The sequence below is a fragment of the Camelus dromedarius genome, chromosome 7 (assembly GCF_036321535.1).
Source record: "Camelus dromedarius isolate mCamDro1 chromosome 7, mCamDro1.pat, whole genome shotgun sequence".
Classification (NCBI taxonomy): domain Eukaryota; kingdom Metazoa; phylum Chordata; class Mammalia; order Artiodactyla; family Camelidae; genus Camelus; species Camelus dromedarius.
The window spans coordinates 71,640,604-71,657,548 of record NC_087442.1 but is presented as its reverse complement, the minus strand read 5'-3'; positions in this window follow the sequence as shown (position 1 = coordinate 71,657,548).

Genomic DNA, 16,945 nt, shown 5'->3' with positions numbered 1-16,945 from the left:
GAGGACGTCTCCCCCCTACAGGAACTCCACAAAATTTTACATCTAAAAACCACAGTCCTTTCTTAGGTACATTTCTGACTAAACGAACTGATCTGACCAAAGGCAATTTAGAGTACCAATGGCCACTATGGGAAACTTGAAATCCCCACACTTCATTTCCTCAAAACCAAATTAGACTACATTAGCTAAAAAATTTCCAGAACTGAATGGTAAGCTTATTTCGATTAGGATTTTGAGGCTGTCAAACTTTATGGGGTGTCTAAAATTGTCTCTCTGCAAAACAAGATTTTAAGATTAAGTGACGCAAACACGTATTTAAAGTAAGAACATGGCTACCACAGCCTCAGGCTCTTCCTTGTTTCTTTCCCTCTGGCTCCATTTTTTTCCCTCTCCCTTGGCTTCCTGTGGTCAGACTTCACCTCTGGTACCATTTTCCTCCTTCCCTTCTATGCTGCTTCTGCCTCCTCTATATGCTCAATTCCCCCACACTAATTCTTTTGACAAACTTCCCCTTTTATCCAAAACTCTCTCCACTCCCTTTTCCTCTGAACTTGTCAGAAGCTGTTTCTTTAACATCAAGCCTTCTGAAGAGCCAGAGACTAAACCCTTAATTTCTTATATTCTCCAAAACTGAACTGTGAGCCATCGTCAAAGATTTTCCCAAATTAACAAAAGGCATTCACTGATTTGCTGAGGAATTTAACATAATCATTCAAACTTAACCTGGTTCCTCTGACTTATATGGGCAAGTCTTATGCCTATGGGTGAAGGCCAGGCCAGCATTGTATGGAAACTGCTAATTAGGAAAACCATGGAAGGGTTCTATAGTTACAGCCAGGAGACCAGCTCACTAACTAATTTGTCTGATCAGACTCTGGTAATCGCTAGGCAACTTCATCAAGCAATTCCCAAGGAACTTTCTAAGTCTATTGACTGGAACAAAATTCAGACTTGTACACAAAAATCTGATGACCCTGTTCATGACAACTACAGCTGATTTCAGACTGTTTTTAAAGAAAACTCTTTTCCTTGAGGTATTGATTCCACTAGGTAGCTTTTAATTCTATGTTTATAATTGGGCTAAACTGGGACCTTTCACTTCTAGTAAAAAAGACCAGGATGGAATGAGAAATATGTCCCATTCCAGATTTAGTCAGTCTAGCCAAAAAGCTTTCTTACACTCTAAATGAATCACCTAGAAGGAAGACTATCAAAATTCTTAATCTTCAGTTCTAGCAAATGAAAGCTCCTAAATAAAACCAAAACCTTCCCAGTTATTATTGCAGGGTCAAGACACTGAAAAAGAGATTTTTACAAATTTAAGTGCTCTGGGTGCCTAGAGCCCTCTAACCAGCCTTTCCAATGTTCTCCCCATTCTCAAGGATGGAGCTTCAAGGAACTAGAGAGGCTCTTCCCAGTTCTCTCTCTTAACTGGCTTGGAGAAATTTCTCTCTAGACTGGTGATGAATCTCCTCTAATCCTAATAGATACCAGAGCAACACTCTCAGTTCTCAACCTTAACATTATAAAACAGCCCCTGTAGGAGTAGTACTAAAACAGTTCCAATAGTGGAGATCTCTAATGAAGCTCAGGAAGTTCCTGTCTCTGAACCTATTCTCTCTTGTTTAGGTCTTTTGAGAGACACATGTCCTTTTCTCCTTAGTTCCTCCACCTCTAACCATTTATCAGGCTGAAACCTCTTAGAGAAGTATCATGCCAGAATTTCTCCCAAAAGGAGGAAATAATTCTAGAATCTGACAGTAGTCATCAATGTAACCAACAAGGTGAATTACATGATCCTTTGACATCTTTTATTTGCTCTGTCTCTGATGGTATTAGATTTGATTCTGGAAACACGGATTTTTCCCTAGAGAATCAGCTACCACCCTCCTCATGGCGAAAATCTCCAACTGATATCGGCAAAATTCACAAGGCACCTCCCATCAAGATTCAAATAGGTCCCTCAAAACCACTTCCCAGAATTAATCAATACCCTATAAATAAAGAAGCCCTTCAATGCATAGAGCTCATAATAAAAGATAAGGCTCAAGGTCCTCCTTGTGCGAGTCCCTTAATTTTACCAGTGAGAAAATCTAAGTGCCAAGGATGGAGGTTTGTAAAGGACCTCTGAACAATAAACAACATTGTTATCACTCAACACCCTGTTGTTTCTAACCCTCATTTGTTACCAACATCCATTCCCACTGGAAGCAAATTCTTTCCTTTAATTGATTTATATAATTCTTTAGTATTCTAGTTGGTAAAGCTAGCCAATATCAGAAGAAAAACAATTCACTAGGACCATAATGCCTCAGGGTTATACTTAGAGTCCTTATTTCTGATAAAGGCTGATGTGGATGATATAATGTTCTCTAGAGAGCCTACTTTGCTTCAATATGTGGATGATTTGCTTCTTTGCTCTCTTCAAGCCTTCTCAAAGGAAGACAGTATCCATCTGCTTAAGGTTTTAGCCTTAAAGGGTCATAAAGTCACCAAAGAAAAACTGCAGTTTGCCCAAACCCAGTTCTATGTTTAGAGCAGCTGATATCAGAACAAGGGCTACACCTAGATCCAAATAGACTTCATGGTGTCTTAAACCTTCCAAACCCAAAACTAAGCTGAGAAGTTTACTCAGGCTACTTGTTACTGCCAAAATTGGATTCTAAACTCCTTTCTCATGGCCAGATCTTTGTATGTTTTACTAAACGTTAATACCCAGACCCAATTTTACAAAAAAGAACTGTACAACATAGCTTTCAAAGTCTTGAAGAGTTTGATAAACCCACCTGCCCTTAGGGATCTCAATTATCAGATCCCTTTTACCTTTCTGTATATGAACAGGAAAGGGATTCTTGGAGAACTCGCCCCAAAACATTGGACCATCATCAACCTATAGGGTATTATAACCAGCAACTGGACCCTGTGACATAAAGCTACACCTCTTGCATTATGGCCAGTGCCCTTTTGGTTAAGACCACTGAGAAAATCATTGTGGTATACCCTTTAACCAGATGTGTACCTCATACAGTAGTTGCTCTTCTGAATTCTCAGTCATGCTCAACATTTCTCTCTCAGCTGCCTCACTACCTGTGAAGTCCTTTTGTTAACTGTTTCTCATGTAACTCATATTATGATAACCTTAACCCTGCTACTCTTCTCCCCTCTGTCACCAATGAAGTCCCTTGTGATTGCTTAATGCTGACAGATCACCTCCTGACTCCTTGTGATGATCTACAGGGTAGATCACCTTTGGGTAACGCTGACTCCTCATGGTTCATTGATGGTTCTTACTTAAAAAGTGACAATGGCAAATATTGTGCTAGGATTGGAAATTCAACAACTGTCAGTTTGATAAAAAAGAGAAAGCTCTGGTTTGGCCAAGTAACAACTCAGTCCTACCAGAGACTCTATTCCCACTCCTCCCCAGCATACATGCGCTAAACCATTGGTCTACCGACAAAATAATAGCCTTTAGGAATCAACATTGGTGGGGAATTATTAACAAGACTGCAAAAAGTACCTACCTCATTCGTCCCACTTGTCCAAAGCACAATCTTGGGATGCTTGTTTGAATTCCCCTCATACATTTTAAACTGCCAAATGGATCATTCAAGTTCCAGCAAACAAGTTTCATACAACTTCCACCTCATGGATAAAAATGTTTTAATCATGGTCTGTATGTTCTAACACTGGACTGAAGCCTTCCTGTACAGACACGTTACTGTCTCTTCTGTGGCTAAAGTCCTTTTGGCAAAGACTATCTTTACCTGGGGAATTCCCCTTGAACTTCACAGTGATGGAGGAATCCATTTTACTGGCCAGATATTTTGACAAATCTGCACTATCTGGGAACACTTTCACTGTGCTTCTCATCCTCAGACTCTGATTTAGCCGAACACACTAATAACTTTACTAAGACTCCAACTGGCAAAATCTGTAGAGGCCCTCCAAAACCCCTGGTCAAAAGCATTGCCCTTGGCCTTTCTAAATCTTAGACCTATGCCTTTTGGAACTTATAAACTCCTACCCTTGAGATGGTCACACAATGCCCAATGCACTTAGTTCCTGCTGCTTCTGATCCACAACTGATAAAAGGAGAGATACTCCAATATTGCAAAGTCTTAATTACTTTCTAAAAATAGTCATGTTTTGGTAGCACAATCTTTTCACTGTGGGCTCTGGGGAGACAAAAACCTTAAGCATTGCATTTTGCAACCTGGAGATTTTGTCTATTGGAAAAGACACCTCCAGAAGAACGCTCTTCAAGCTTGCTTGAGAGGTTCCTATCAGGTACTGCTAACCAATCCTTGTGTCACCAAGGTCCAACGGATAGGCTCTTGGATTCATGTAACGCACTTAAAGAAACTGCTGAATCCCGAGTGGAACTGCATATCATCTAGTGACCTGAAATTAAAGATTTCCCAGAGTTGAAGCAGACAGCATCAGATGAGACAGCTTTCCCAAGATAGCCAGACCATGACTGTTGGAATTATGTCACCAAATCTTTGATGATGACATAATGCTTCAGATGATCTCCAATGTTTATGATCTTGATAACACATGGACTATAGATAAAAGCACCTGAGAGGTCTCCCTGCTACCCCTCTTTGTTATTTGCATGTGACCTTAACAGGTTTCTAATATGTGCATTTCCCCTCACACTTGAGATGCTTACACCCAAGAAAGCTCCTTCTTGGCAATGAAGGACAAAAAGCTACTGAAACTAAAAAACCTGACTCTTGATCAGCAATGCTTTCAGAGAAAGATTTTGATCAAAAGGAGAAAATGTAAAATATTCAAAACAAAAACCTCAATTAAACAGAGTTGGAAGATCAATAATGGGGAGTCCTCACATCCTGCAATGATACTAGAGCCCAAAAGGAAAAAAACAGACTCCTTTTCCAGCAAAAACTCAGCCAATGGAACTCCATGGACTCTACTTACTAAAGCCCTCCCTACTTGCTTTTTCCTCTGTAAAAGTGTTCTCCTTCCCTTGCTGTGCAGGGAAATTGGACAGGGCTCACCGTGGTTGCAGATCCCAAACTGCAATTCTCTGCTTATACCAAATAAACCCATCTTTGCTGGAGAAACATTTGGCATTCTATTTATTTCAGATCAATAAGATACACTTCACAAAAGATGAAAGGATTAAACTGTCAGAAAGGTTTAAGAAAAAGGCCATTTACTGGGAGACAGATCAGTCATCTGAGCCCTACGTCTATCATAGCACATGCAATGTTCAACTTTTGCTCCTAACTTTATATCACCTTCTTGTTTACTTTTAATTTGCTATTTGGTTAAGTTTCCTATTTTGAGGCTGTTTTAAATTCATCCTTTCATTTACTCAATACAATTTTATTGAAAACATTATGTATAGACTCTGTGCTATATGTAGGAATGAAAAATTTACATTAAATATACAAATAATACCTTTTAATATTCTAGTCCACTGGGAATTTCAGAAAATTAAGGAGGCCATAATAAAGTGTCATAAGGGAGATTCTAAGGTACCTTAGAAAATGTTATCTCAAGCTTGAATGATCAGTTAAGTTTTCTTGGAAGGAATCATATCAGACTTGGATGAGTGAGTGATGGTGAGGTGACCATCTGTCAGAGACCAGTGTTCCAAGTATAGAGACTAACACGTGTTCTGCCAACAGGAGGAGAGAGAAAACATGCTGGGTTCAAACGAACATCCTAAACATTAGTGTGGCCACAGCACAGAGGAATGGGGGAGGGTATAGTAGGTAGATGAAGCGGGAGCTTATGCACAGTCTTGCAAGCCATTTTTAAAAGTTTGGACCTGATCAGATTTGCAGTTTAGAAAGATGACACTGACTACAATGCAGAGAATGGACTGGAAAGAGATAAGTCTAAGAGCAAGAAAATCAGTAGTGTAGTCTGTTTAATAATCCAAGGGATAGTGAGTTGATTTTTCAATTGAATGTAAAATTTCCAAAGATGGGAGGAACTCATATCTAAGCTGCTCTGGCAGCTGGCCCACACTCTTTGGCTCTGTGTACTCAGCTACTGGGATAACAGGGAAAAGCAGGGAAGCAGTGTCAGCAGAAAAGGGCAACAGGAACAACCACAGGTTAGTCTGTGCTGAACATGCGGCCAGCGGTTGACCTACAGAGCAAGTGTGTGTTACCTACAACAGTGTCTGTCCATCCTGCTGCTCATTAGAACCACCAGAGAATCTTTCAGATGCTGATGCTGAGGCAGAGATTCTGACTTAACTGATCTTTTTCGGGGTCTTGAAAACATCCTCAAGTGGGATGAGTAGGCAGGACTGAGATCCAAGGAGAACCAATGAGTCTACTCAGAAATTCAGACCCATCGATCTCAGCTTTGTTAATTTATGTCCATTGTCTAAGGTGGTTGTTCTCAAACTTTAGTAGGCATCAGAATTCCATGGGTAACTGTCAGAATTCTGATGGGCCCCTTTCTAAGTTTCTGATTCAGTAGGTCTGGGTGGTACCTGAGAATCTGCATTTATAAAGAGTGCTAAGGTGCTGTGGCCGGTGGTCCTGAAACCAGACTTCCAGAACCATCAGTCTAAGGCAATCATTGTGGAAATGAGAAGTTTAAAGAACAACTTTTTCTTTTTTCTTTTTTTTTGCTGGAGGAACTAACTTTAGATATGTGGAGTCTTTTTAGTTTTACACCTTGTGTACTGCCCAAACACCAAAATGGAAACACAGATGAGGCAACTATGGTGTGCTTTTATTTTATTACAGATAGGAGAAGTAAACATAGAGCCTCGAAGAATTTCCTCAAAATATGGGAAATCATTCATTGGTAATTCTTCTGCTTTTTAAAACTTTTATTATGATTCCAAAACAGACGAAAACCTTTGTTTTTAGAATGAGGCATACATAATGAGAGACTACAATCTGATGATGCACTATTGCTAATGATTGAGCAAAAGGTTGGTCATGATTCTTCTGTCTGAAACGAGTCTGCAACTCATGACAAAACCAGTGTTTGGGGCTGGTCACCTATCTCCTAACTCAGAGTCAGAATCAAGAGCATTTTACTCTGCTCATGCTAATTCATTATTCTTTACGTAGCATTACTGTTCTTCCGGTTCCCTGGTTAGTTTACAGAAGCCTTCATCCAGCAAAATATTACCAAGGAAAATCTGATTTTATAGTCAAGCCTTGTGTGTTTCTCAAATATATGCAAATCACTTCAAAGTTCTGGTTAAAAGTAAAATCTACTTTTTCTTTAACTGCATAGTTTAATCACATCAAATTTAACTTAGGTTAAGGAACTTATGATTTTTTTATATAGAATAATTTTCCTTATTTAAAAAATGACTTCTACAACATCAAAATTCATAATAATAATCTTTCTGTTTAGCAGTTAACATTTCTTATGCCAACTGGTGAAGAGTCTATGGAGAGCAAGGAATTTTCATACTGAATAATTTACAAAAATTACATGCTTTAAAATAAGTTTGGCAGGTTTTATACAAACTATACATTTTATTTCACCAGCATTATTTTAACAGTAACAAAGTGAAATCTACTCAAAGGCCAAAAACATACTAACCACCACAGAGTTATTTCTAAAAGTGTTACCAGTATCAAACCATCAGAACTACAAATATAAAAATAAAATGAACAAAATAAAACAAAACAACACAATTTTGAAATTAAGGAATTAGCTAACTTCCCCAAAATTAGGGGAAAAAATCTGGCTAAACAAATGGATCCTGAACTGAGCCCTGAAGGGGAACAGACTTGGCTTTATTGGACCTTGACCCTTAGCCATGGCTCCGCCCATTCCTTGTCATTAACTCAGAACACCTGACCAGACTGGAATACTCCAGAAGTTGTTAAATTAGCTTTGGGAGCATCTTAAAAATTGACAGGAAAAAACAACAAATCAACATTTTTAATTTACTTATCATTCCAGATTAAGTCACCAAACAACACAAGAACTTTCAATCAATTTTGGGTGGCTGCTGGATTTTTATCTTTACCCAAATTTTTCCCTGATATATCCTTCTCAATAAGATGATCCCTGCCCACACCAAAATTTCATTACAAAAGAAATTATGTGGTTTCTGCCATCTTACAGTTGCCACTTCTGTGTCCTTAAGAATTATTAATTTATCCAGAGAAATTTCAGAATTTCAGGGCACATTAAAATTATACACAAAGCAAATTGAAGCCTCTGTAGGCCCACAGAAAGACTTACTGTTTATTATTCAAATCATGTAAAGACTATAAAAAAAAATCGTAATTTGTGTCAGAAATAATTTGTGAAGTAACTTATCACCATTCAAGAAACATTTACTAAATACCAAGGCAAGACAATGGTGCTAATGCTTCTCAACACAGGTTTAGTTTCTCTTCAAGTGTCTAGATTATTTATCATCACTTATAAGCTAAGAAGACACATTTCAACTCAAAACAACAATAAAAAACAAGTAATTGCGCCAGCCATTAGTAGATTAATATAGATTTTATTTTTACAACAAAGGATATTTGACTAAAATTAGACATTGAGATAAAATGGAATGTTTGGGAATGCTGACTTTTGGATGTTTTAAGTGTCTTTTTCATTTGGAAGTAAAATCTAATTCAATTATCTTTTAAGACTGTCCAAGAATATGATTATCATAAATATCATTTGAATATTGAGTAAAAAAACCCCCAAATTTGTGAGAAATGGATCAAAGTGTGAGCAAAATATTTATAGAGCACTCCTCTCTTTCCCCTTTGTTTTGCACCAACAAGGGTGATAAAGTTGAAATATTTGCCAATAGCCAATGCAGTAAATAACATAGTCAAGCAGGAGGCCCAAGGAAAACCATATAACATTATTTATGGTTCTTGCAAGTGGCTGTGTCTATAGGTTGATAAATATACAATTTAATTAAAGTACTTCAGAACAGGAAAAGAAATTGAAGAGAATCTATTTCCACAATCTCAACTATCCATGAAGAAACTGAAGCCCAGATCTTATATTAGGACTCTTTCTAGGTTTCCTTTTATCATATTTGACTGGAGTATAGACAGCATATCTGGTGATACGTTCTAGTGTAGTCTAGTATAAACTAGGGAAAAACTGCTTGGTGGTTCTCAACATTCTGGGCTGCTGGTGTGTTTGCTGAACATGCCCCCAAGCTCAGAGCCAATTCAATTAAGTCTAAATGGAACCCAGGTGTCTGCAATTTCAACAGTGATTATGATGAAACCATCCTTAGCTGGTCAGTCTTTCTGAGAAATACAGAATCTAGGATGCAAGTTTTAAAAGGGGGATACTATGCTGAGTGCACACTTTACCAAGTAAGTCACATCTTTTTCATTAAAATATAACTGTTTACCCCTTCCTTTGCAACTATAACAAAAAGGAAATGTTAAACAAGAAACTGGGGAGACCAATTCCCCACAAAATCACAATCCCCTGGGATACTTGTAAGACTACAGATTCACGGGGCCTTTTCCAGGACAATCTTATTTGTGGGGAGACGTGTGGTGGGACCCAGGAACCTGTAGTTTTCAGACTCACTACTGGTGACTATGTTAACCAAACCTAGTGTGAAAACTCCGTCATATCTGTTCCATTAAAATCCGCTGCAGCGGCTCTCAATTTTGGTTTGTAGAAACAACTGAAGGAGCCAGTAAAAAACGCTTACCTCCGAGCTTCCGAACCGGTAGGTCTAGGGAAGGTCCACGAATGTGGCGACGCTGATGGCGCTTTGAAAACCGCCAGGCTGGATTACGCCGTGCAAACTGAGGCAGAGGACTCCCGGGAAAACGCCCAGAGGCTGCAGCCGTCTCCGCTGAAACCCGCGCGCGCGCTTCTGCTGCCGGAAGTGCAACAAAATGGCCTCCGCGCCGCTTCCGGCCTCCAGACCTCTGGCAGGTGCTTCTGATCAGCGGAACCTAAACTGGAACCTCCTGGTAGCGATTTTGGCAGAGGTCATGCCTAGGCCTCTGGCTGTTACACGAGGTGGGTGCAGCGCTGGGCGAGGGGTGGAGGGAACTAGAAGCCAGACGCTGGGAGAGGGAAGTCGTGCTCGACTGCCCACACAAAAGGTAGCACAAATGAGCACACTTGTTAAGTTTTCATAGTAGCTGTCCCAAACTATAGAAGTCGGTTAACCCCTGATAATATTCAAAACATAACACAAATTGTCCTCATGTTTCACATAAGGAATGTAGTGAATGCTGTAACATGCTACCCAGACCCCACTCCAGGACTGGCGCACTTAGTTCCTCGCTGCTATTGGGGGTTCCTGGGATCATTGCCGGCTCAGGGGTCCTCACTCTCATGTCTCTTCTTGAGTTGCAGCGTTTGATGGGAGTCACCTGGTCTCAGGCCCCGCCCCTTTCCGAAGCAGCCGGCATCCGGTGACTGGACGTCTGGGGTCCCCTGCCCAACTCTGAAAGAACTTGTAAGCTTTAGAGCTCCGTGCAGGTTGCTAAAGACTTTATTGGGCGGGGGGGGGGGAACCATCTTCTCTATCTGCCCAATGTTGTTTCCTTCTCTTCCCTTGTCCCTCAAGAGCATGACCCCCAAATCTTCCAGCACTCAAATCTCCATCTCAGAGGATCATATAGCAGGTTCTAATAACAAAAACAAAAAGAAATTAGATATAAATTATTAAAAAGAGAAACGCTGCTATCGGGGGAAAAAAAAAACCTACAGAAAATGAATAAATCAAAAACTCATTAAAATCCCGTAAAGGAATCGATAAAAGAGCAATACACACAAATCTATTAAATGATAGTAATTTATTAATTTAATATTGGATGAAGAATAGATAATGAAGTTATGAAATAGAAGAGCCTAAAACATGTTCATGCATATACGAGGATTTAATTTGTGATAAAAGTATCAATGTTTATATATGGGGAAAGAATGAACTAATCTACAACAGTGTTGAAATGAGTGACTAACCATTTGCAAAACAGGAAGTTGGATTTATAAATCACACCGTACACTGAAATAAGGTTAACTCTTAACTTGTTATTTAAGCCTTCGATCCTCGTCCTTCCTTTCACCTCCGTGACTTCATTCCGTTCATTTTCCTCATCATTTTGTGTATGTTCTGTTTCTCCCACTCTGTTCCATCAACAGTGAAACATACATAAGTCTTTCATATCTTAAACAAACAACCAATAACAACAAAAGAAAAACTCTCTCCATCCAACCTGCTTCTTGGAATGACCACCACATTCCTTCCTTCTAGATTGAAAGCACTGTGGCTGTTACTGTCTGTGCCCCCCACCCCTACTTTTACAGCCGCCTTCACATCCCAGGTCTCACGCCGCTGGGTCTCTAGAAAGAGTCTGTGACCAGAGAATTTTGGACAAAAGGGGGTGAGGGGACATTCTCCTAGGAGATGCCCTAGTCAGGAGGTGAAGAAGACGAATGAAGCAGAGGGAGAAGGGGACCTACACTGTCTTCCTACGCAGGCCTCAGCTGAGTCTGTGGCGAGCACCGAATCCTTCCAGTTGAAACAAAGGGCCCGGGCCCTCACATCCCACAGCGGACAGACACCGGCCTGCGCCGCTTGTGCCCGGCGGCGCCCTGAACTGAGGACAAGTGACCGAGGGGAGGGCGGCCCTTAGCTGAGGACTGGAGTCACTGGCCCCACAGAGGGCATCCGGGTGGAGCCCACAGTTTCGGCCACATCTCTGCCTGAGGGGCTCAACCCACTTGCTTCCTGCTAATTTCTCCCCGTCAGGGAAAAGCGTAGCCAGGGTTCTGTTTGGCCTGGTTTCCTGTGAGAGAAGGGTCGGCGGGAGGAACCACAGCCCCTGCTGCTGCACCTGATCCTAAAGCTACCACCGGTACTCACCATCCCCTCCGCGACCACTCATCCGAGATTCCTCTCCCTCAGCCGACACCCCTGCTGGTGCGGGCAGTCGGCCTGGTCGGGTGGCCCGCGCGCTCCTTCCTGAAGCGGCGGAGCCCCTGGTCACTGGGCCATTTCCGGCCGCGGCTGCTTTTCTGTAACCATTAGAAGCGGGCGCCGGGTGCCGACGGACTCCCCGCGGGCCAAACTCGGGCCAAACACGTTTGTCCCTCCCCGCGCTGGGCCGCGGCTGTCCCGCCTCCTCCTGAGGATGGGCTCAGTCCTCGCGGCTGGGCTGGTGGCTGCTTTCCCGCCCTGCTGGGCTCTTGGCGCGAGGATCCTGGAAGACCGGGCGGCAGCGGGAAGGAGGCTGAATCTCTGTGGTGCTGTTACCGGGAACCAGAGTCTCCAGAATTGTATGTGTGAAACAAAGTTTACAGATAAAATTGATGGCATAGAAATGTCAGAGAGAACGTGATTAACTGTGCCTGAGAAGTTTATAAGTCCCTCAGAGAATCTGGGATCTGAATTGTGTTTCACAGGAGACTCAACAGCCTCCCTCAAGATGTGTCCTTGTATGAGTTGGTGGTGGAGTCGGGAGGACTGGGGCAAGAGGGATGTCCCTTTTCGTTGAGCATTTCTCATAATGAAGCTTACACGTAAGTTATGGGCTTTCATTTATACTCGGATCTCTTAATTTTAAAAAAAATTTATACAACAATTCAGAACTTCAAATCCAAATATTAGAATCAATCATATAATAGAATTTGTTGTTCTGTCAGCACCATTGAGGAGCTCTCATGTGTAAAGTGCCAGCTTTCTTTGCTGGTGGAAGATACACAGAGGAACAGCAAGTTCTTTAGAGCACAGGCAATCTGGTAAAAAGGCAACCAGAGACAGGAGGTGCAAAAACAATAAGGTAACACTGACACTAACACAACAAATAATAACAGAAGAAATAATAATAATAAAATAACAATAAATTACATGACAAAATAGGAATGGTCTAATTTATATTTTTGTAGTGTTTAATCACTTATACAACATGTTTTCCCACATTAATTTCATATAATGCCCACAAATACTCTCTTGATTTTGATAACAGTATTTCTATTTTTTCAACAAAGCAAAATAGGCACAGAGAGGTAAGAAATGTACAGGGAATAAATGAAAGAAACAATTGAGAGTCAGGGCTGAAAAGGAAAATAGTCTGTAAAAGATGGGTTGGGCTTACAGCCACTGAGAAGAGCCTGGGAAATGCATGTGGGTTAATGGAATGGAAAAGATTAGAAAAAGGAAAATGCAGAGCATGCCAGTGAGCAGAGCAGCCAGGCTAGAACATGCATGTGGAAGAAAAATAGTCATATATAAGCATGTGAAACCTACAATATCAACAATTAGAAAAAAAATAGTTCAACCACAGAAAAATGATTAAATAAATGTTTATATTTATGATGAAATTCTAAGAAGTATTAAAAAAACATGATTTAAGTGAATATGTAAAGTCATAATAATGATGAAAATAATTGGCTTTTAGATAACAACTTCTTAATAATTAATAAATGCATATGATGCAAAATCCAGAAATTGCAAAATGGTTTAAAGTGAAAAGTAATCCTCTGTCCTGTCTCCATTGCACTTCCCACTTAGAGATAAACGTGATTATAGACCATGTGTTCACGTCTCTAGATAATCTATGTATATACAAGCATATACACATGTACCAAACACATGTGTCCATCCTATCTACAGATTTGAATAATTAGTTCTTAACCTTGTTTTCAAAAATTTAGCATAATATGTTGGAAATGGTTTCATTGTTTACACAGAGCTACTGTTATATAGATCACTAAAATTTATTAATGGACAATTTGGTTGTTTTCAATCTTTTGTTATAAAAACAATGCTGTAATGGGTTAGATACAATTTAAAATTTGGTAGATAAATTAGAATTTATATATTGTATTTCTGTTTTTGAGTGAGGGTAAACATCTTTTCATATTTAAAAGCCATTTGTATTTCCTTTTTTGGTGAATGACTGGTTAATATCTTTTGCTTAATTAGGTCATTGATTTTTTCCCTATTAATTTTAGAAGCTCTTTTAATTATTTTTATAATCATCTGTTACAATTTTTGTTTTACAATTTTACCTTAAATGTTTTTATTTATGAAGTTTGTGCCCTGTAGTTACGTTTTATTTTTGTGTAATTAAGTTGATCAATCTTTCTTCTAATCTCATGTTGTAAGTTACTTCGTATATTCCTCTAGTACTTTTTTCATATCCTACATTTCCATCTTTTTAGCATTTTAAAAATAATAAAGGCAGTAGGGAGGGATCCTCTTTAGTTGTCTTAATATCATTTATTGAAAAATCTATACCTTCCCCAATTATACAAAATGCCTTCATCATATAGTAAATGGACATAATTTTAAATATTTCAGTGATCTCTCTTGTGTTCACTAATCTCCATGAATACTCCTTGTTTGTCACTACCTCACTCACTTTAACAACATTTAACCATTTAATAATTCTCACTCTCACTCCTTATCACTCCCACTCACTATAACACTGTAACTCTATGTATGAATCATCTCATTGGCTGACTACTCCATATTATGTTTATTTTTCAAAAATTTTTTAGGATACATAGAATGACTTAATAGCAAAAGTTAATGGAACAATTTACTGTCTCCACTGCTGCAACTAGTTCAAAAGGTACAAGTGATATTTATTTTCTTGTTCCTCTATGACCAGTTTTATACTTTCCTCACCATCAGCCAAAATTTCACTCTAAATGGCTTCCTTAAGTGTTGGAAGCTCTCATTTGCTTCAGTATTGCCAGTGGGTTTACTTCAACTGCATTAGACTCCTCACTTGTCATGAAAACACCAACAGATGCTCCAGGGAACCACTGTTCTAGACATACTCCTATCTTCCCACATTGTGTTGCAGCAGCTGCTCCTTACGGTATTCAGGATCGTATCTAGTGATGATAGCTCCTTTCTGTGCCTACTTTCTACCCAAAAAGAAAAAAAAAAAGATAATAGAAAAATTCATAGAGAAAAATATAAAAAGATGAAAACAAATATATGTATGTATATGCATGACTGGGACATTGTGCTATACAGCAGAAATTGACACATTGTAATTGACTGTACTCCAATTTAAAAAAACGACGTGAAAGATGAGCTCTGTGGTTATTGGAGGTGTGGAGGAGGAGAATTGGATGAGGATGGTCAAAGTTACAGACTTGTAGTTATAAGATAAATAAGTTATGGAGATGTAATGTACAACATGATTACTATTATACACTGCTGTATTATATATGTAAAAGTTGGAGTGAATTCTAAGCGTTCTCATCACAAGAAAAAAAAACAGCGTTTTTTCTTTTTTTGTGTGTCTATATGAGATGATGAATGTTAAGTAAACTTATTCTGGCAATCATTCACAATACCTGTAGGTCAAATCATTATGCTGTACACAAACATATACAGTGGTATACATCAATTAAATCTTAATAAAACTAGAAAAAAGTGAATTAATAAAAATATAAACCTTAAACATGCTTTTAAATGAAATTATTTAAGAAACAAAGTTAATGTATATCGAGTTAATTAACATAATAATAACATGTAATGAATCATAAAGAGCCAATTTTTCCAGGTCAGTTTTGATTTTCAGTCAAGCTACACAGATCTCCCTAGGGGCAAGGATGTTCCACGCCCGGCTACGTGCTTTGGAGCATGAGGGCCAGATAAGAGAACAAGCACGGTGAGAGAAAGTCTGTCCGTAATTTACCCGGCTGTACTTGCGCACGCACGCGCGCACACTTGCTCTCTCAACAGTTTCCTCCTGATCTTAACACTAGTGCAGTTGTAGAGTACAAACTGCGTCATCCAATTTGCCACTCTGATACTTCACTATCCTGTGACTCACATTAGTCAGCAGTGAGGACTGTTTAACAAAACTAGTCAACTCACTCCCTCCTCGAGTCTTCCCAGCCATTCCAACAGCCAGCTTGGTGCGCTCTGTGCCCCGCCCCCGCCTCTGCTCTCTTCCCTCAGCCTCAGCTCGGTCCTTGCCACCGGACCTTCTGTTGGTCAAACTTGCACTCCACCTGCCACGTTTCCCGATCTATGTCTTACTGTAAATGTTTTCTGTTGCTCTTTCACAGGTCTTTGCCTTGTCCTGGGTTACTTTCACTTCCTTATAGACTCCATTATGGTTAATGACCAAGATTATGACTTATTTCTGTAATTCTAGAATGGCATTTCCCACATTCACTTTGTGTGGCTATCACACAAAATTCGGAACATATAGGACTGAAGATTAGGTGAATAAACGTCTATGATTAAGATGAACTTACTTCTTTTGTACATTTGCACTCCAGCTGTTGCTGGATTGTGTGTGTATGCGTAGTGGAAACGAAGATTAAGTGAAAGTTTTGAAACAACTTCTCAATTGCGTAGGGAAGTTACATCTCTAAAATCTTAAAATGCCTAAATTAACTACCAGGATTTGCTCATCTTACTATGAAATGGGGCATTCAAATTCCAGTCCTATTCAAGGTACATAGATAAATCTGAATTTTAGACGTCTTAGAAGTGTTTCCTCTCCTCTAAATGAATAGTAAGCAACCATTTGATCAACTAGACCCATTTTCTAGATCAAAGCTGCTGATCTAAAAGATCCAGAGAAAAAAAATCAGTCTTTAAATGATCAGATAGCTTAGCTCTGTACTAGGTACTGGGAGGAATTCAGAATAGTTTAAGGTCTTTGTTTCTGTGTATAAACATAAAAGGTAAAATTAAATATATAACAATCAAGCCCCAAATGTCATAGGTAGGACATTTTTCAGACAAATACTATAAACAATAAACACTCCCAGATGACATTTGAGAGAAATCAGAATCCATTTGAGCAATTATTCAGTAGACCTTTTTTTGTTTTGTTTCAGAAAGCTATTCTTATTGGTACTACAATTATTTTTGTCTTTTTTTTTAATGCAGGTCCCAGGGATTGAACCCAGGACCTCGTGCATGCTAAGCCTGCCCTCTACCACTGAGCTATACCCTCCCCCTTATTGGTAAAACTTAGGGCTAGAACTGGGAAATATTTTTTAA